We start from the raw sequence: 5066 nt of genomic DNA, 5'->3' as shown, positions 1-5066 counted from the left end.
CAATTCTGGGTCAGAGGTTTTGACTGTGAAATGACATCCCTCCACTTGATGCCCTGTCTATCTACTGGAGGTAGACTCTAAGTTCCCTCTCCCCACTGTTGGGCACTTCATCTAAGGTCCCTCCCTTTGAGTCCCAAGAGTCTCTCACCTCCCAGGTCTCTGGTATATTCTGGAGAGTACTCCCTCCTTGGGGCTGCATATTTTCTTTCATTCTGCTGACCCTGTGGGATTCTCTCCCACCCCATACCTGATCCTGTTCCCCCTTTCTTCTTCCCTCCTCTCTCTTCCCCAGGTCCCTCCTTCCCTCTGCCTCCCTTGGTTATTTTCTTCCCCCTTCTAAGTGAGATTGAAACATCCTCACTTGGGCCTTTCTGCTGGTTATACTTCTAAAGTTCTGTAGGTTATATCCTAGGTATTCTGTACATTTTGGGTAATACTCACTTATCAGTGAGTACATACCAAGCATATCCTTTCTGGTCTGGGTTACCTCATTCAGAACGTTATTTTCTACTTCTATTTACTTGTCTGCAAAACTCAGGTTGTCCTCATTCTTAATATCTGAGTAGTATTCCATTGTGTAAATGAACCACATTTTCTGTATCCATTATTTGGTTGAAGGACATCTGGGTTGTTTCCAGCTTCTGGCTATCACAAATAACACCCCTGTGAGCATTATGGAGCACATGTTCCTGTGGTATGGTGGGGAATTTGGGTAGTATGTTGTATGTATGTAACAAATTTTATTATCTATTCATCTATTATAAGACATTTAGGTGGTTTACATTTCCTGGCTACTGTGAATACGGCAGCAATAACATTGCTGAGCAAGTATCTGCAGAATAAGATACTGAGTCTTTTGGAAATATCCTGGGGAGCTGGATCACATGTTATAGTTACAGTAGCTTTTTGACTGCTGATTTTCAGAATGACCATTCTGAATCATACCAACAGTTTTGCCCACATTTTCCCTAGCACTTATTGTCAGTTGTTTTGTTGATCTTTGCAATTCTGCCTGAGGAAGGATGAATTCTCAAAACTGTTTTGATTTACATTTCCTTAATAGCTAGGGAATATGAACACTTTTTGAGAAACTAGGCTTTAAAGATAGGTTCTACCTTTAAATGAAAGAAGGGGGAAAAAGTATTGCAAGCAAAAGGGATCAAGAAATAAGCAGAAATTGCCATGTAAATATCAGAAAATGATTTCCAAGTAAATTTAACCAGAGACAAGGGGCATATCATTATTAAAAAGAAATCAATTAATCAGGAAAATACCATAATACTTAACATATTTGCATCAAACTAGTGTATCCAACTTCATAAAAAACATAGTAATAAAATTAAATTCATAAATTAACACAAAGTCAATAATACTCAGTGATTTCAACACTCCACTTTCTCTAATAAATATGTCATCTGGAGAAAAATAGACAAACCTCATAATTAAATGATATTTTCTCCTAAATAGACCTAGCAGATGTATATACATATATGTATTAGATGTATATATATATATATGCACATATATATGTTGGGTATATATAATGCATATATATGTATATATACTCTATATATACATATATACTTAATACATAAGCACAATCACACAGATACACAGACACACAGACACACACACACACACACACTACTAGGAATTGGGAAGGTGATAAAATGAGCAACAGGGTAAGAAATGGTAGTGGGATGAGTAGTAACTATATTATGTGCAGGTATGAAAACATCACAATGAAATATTTTACCTTTTATAAATAATATATACACTTAGAAAAATGATATATTACATGCATTATATCTTCATGTAGCATATAGCTGTTGTTTATCATTATGATTCTTATTTTGGAGTAATCAGAAGAGCAGAAGCAAAGCCTACAGGTGTGAAGTTACTCATTTAAAGTCCAAAAATTTCAGTGAAGAATAGATTTTATAACTTATGTGTATAAGTATTTTACATACATATGTAAGTTCCTGGTTCCCACAGACATGAGAAGAGGACATAGAATTCCCTGGAACTGGAGTTACAGATTGTTACTAGTTGCCATGTAGGCACTGGGAATTGAACCCAGGTCCTTTAGAAGACCAGTCAATGCTCTTAACATCTGAGTCATGTCTCCAGCCCTGAGATTAAATTCGTTATTGAGTCCTGGCTTTTCCTGAATTTTAGATGAAAATAGAAGATTTCATCTCTATTATGACACAAATATAAGTACTAAAGAATGCATTGTTTCCTAAAAAGGTGCATTGGCTGCTTAAATCATGGTACTATGTATTTTAGCCCAATACTTTGTAAGAATTACTACATTCTTTTTTTTTTTTTTTTTTTTTTTTTTTTTTTTTTTGGTTTTTCGAGACAGGGTTTCTCTGTATAGCCCTGGCTGTCCTGGAACTCACTCTGTAGGCCAGGCTGGCCTCGAACTCAGAAATTCTCCTGCCTCTGCCTCCCAAGTGCTGGGATTAAAGGCGTGCACCACCACCACCTGGCTACCACATTCATTTTTAAAATATATACCTTAATTATTCTTTTTTCCTAATCTCTTTTTTTAATTAGATATATTCTTTACATTCATTTCAAATGTTGTCCCCTTTCCTTGTTCCCCCCGACTATGAAAATCCCATAAACCATCTCACCTTCCCCAATCAACCCTCCCCTGTTTCCCTATCCTGGTATTTCTCTACACTAAGGCATCTAGTCTTTCCAGGACCAAGGGCCTCTCCTCCCTTTGGTGTCTAACAAGACCATCCTCTGCTGCCTATGAGTCTGGAGCCATGGGTCCCTCCATGTGTACTCTCTGGTTGGTGGTTTTGTCCCTGGGAGCTCTGGGAGTCTGGTTGGTTCATATTGTTGTTGCTCCTATGGGACTGCAAACCCCTTCAGCTCCTTGGGTCCTTTCTCTAGCTCCTCCACTGGGGATCCTGTGCTTAGTTCAATGGTTGGCTATGAGTGTCCTCCTCTGTATTTGTCAGGCAATAGCAGAGCCTCTCAGGAGACAACTATATCCGACTCCTGTCAGCAAGCACTTCTTGACATCCACAGTAGTGTCTGGGTTTGGAAACTGTATATGAGATGGATCTCCAGGTGGGGCAGTCTCTGGATGGCCTTTCCTTCAGTCTCTGCTTCACACTTTACTCTGTATCTCCTCCTGTGGGTATTTTGATCCCCCTTCTAAGAAGGACCAAAGCACCTACACTTTGGTATTCCTTCTTCTGGAGCTTCATGTGGTCTGTGAATTGTATCTTGGGTATTCCAAGCTCTGGGCTAATATCCACTTATCAGCGAAAGCACACCATGTGTGTTCTTTTGTGATTGGGTCACCTAAGGATGATATTTTCTAGTTCCATCCATTTGCCTAAGAATTTCATGAATTCATTGTTTTTAATAGCTGAGTTGTATTCATTGTGTAAATGTACCAAATTTTCTGTATCCATTCCTCTGTTGAGGGACATCTGTTTTATTTCTAGTTTCTTGCTATTATAAATAAGGCTGCTATGAACATAATGGAGCATGTGTCCTTATTACATGTGGTAACATCTTCTGGGTATATGCCTAGGAGTGGTATAGCTGGGTCCTCAGGTAGTACTATGTTTAATTTGCTGAGGAACCACCAAAATGATTTCCAGATTGGCTGCACCAGCTTGCAATCCGACCAGCAGTGGAGGAGTGACATCCTCGCCAGCATCTGCAGTCACCTGAGTTTTTGATCTTAACCATTCTGACTGGTATGAGGGTAGAATCTCAGAGTTGGTTTGATTTGCATTTCCCTGATGACAACAGATGTTGAACATGTCTTTACGTGCTTCTCAGCCATTTGGTATTCCTCATTTGAGAATTCTCTGTTTAGCTCTGTACCTCATTTTTAAATAGAGTTATTTGATTTTCTGGAGTCTACCTTCTTGAGTTCTTTTTAATATATTTGATATTAGCCCTCTATCAGATGTAGAGTTGGTAAAGATTTTTTCCCAGTCTCTTGGTTGCCGTTTTGTCCTACTGACAGTGTCCTTATAATTACAGAAGCGTTGCAATTTTTGAGTTCCTTTTGCCAATTCTTGATCTTAGAGCATAAGCTATTGGCGTTCTGTTCAGGAAATTTCCCCCTGTGCCCATATGCTCGAGACTCTTCCCCACTTTCTTTTCTATTAATTTCAGTGTGTCTGGTTTTATGTGGAGGTCCTTGATCCACTTAGACTTGAGCTTTGTACAAGGAGATAAGAATGGATCAACCTGAATTCTTCTACATGCTAACCACCAGTTGAACCAGCATCATTTGTTGAACATGTCTTTTGTCCAATGAATGGTTTTAGTTCCTTTGTCAAAGATCAAGTGACCATAGGTGTGTGGATTCATTTCTGGCTCTTCAGTTCTATTCCATTGATCTACCTGCCTGTCACTGTACCAATACCTTGCAGTTTTCAGTCAAGATTTCTCTGTAGTATAGCTTGAGGTCAGGGATAGTGATTCCCCCAGGAGATCTTTTATTGTTGATCATAGTTTTCACTATCCTTGGTTTTTTGTTATTCCAGATGAATTTGAGAATTGCTCGTTCTAATTCTATGAAGAATTAATTTGGAATTTTGATTCAGATTGCATTGAATCTGTAGATTGCTTTTGGCAAGAAGGCCATTTTTAGTATACTAATCCTACCAAACCATGAGCGTGGGAGTTCTTTCCATCTTCTAACATCTTCTTCAATTTCTTTCTTCAGAGGATTGAAATTCTTGTCATACAGACCTTTCACTTGCTTAGTTAGAGTCACACCAAGGCATTTTATATTATTTGTAACTATTGGTAATGGTGTGGATTCTCTAATTTCTTTCTCAGCCTGTTTATCCTTTGAGTAGAGGGAGGCTACTGTTTGAGTGAATTTTATATCCAGCCACTTTGCTGAAGTTGTATTCAGCTGAAGGAATTCTCTGATGGAACTTTTGGGATGACTTAAGTATACTCAAATCATCTGCAAATAGTGATATTTTGACTTCTTCCTTTCCAATTTGTATCCCTTTGACCTCCTTTTGTTGTCTAATTGCTATGGCTAGGATACCGAATTCTATATTGAA

Source organism: Apodemus sylvaticus, chromosome X, assembly GCF_947179515.1.
Source record: "Apodemus sylvaticus chromosome X, mApoSyl1.1, whole genome shotgun sequence".
In the NCBI taxonomy this organism is placed as follows: Eukaryota; Metazoa; Chordata; class Mammalia; order Rodentia; family Muridae; genus Apodemus; species Apodemus sylvaticus.
This window is presented reverse-complemented; position numbering follows the sequence as displayed.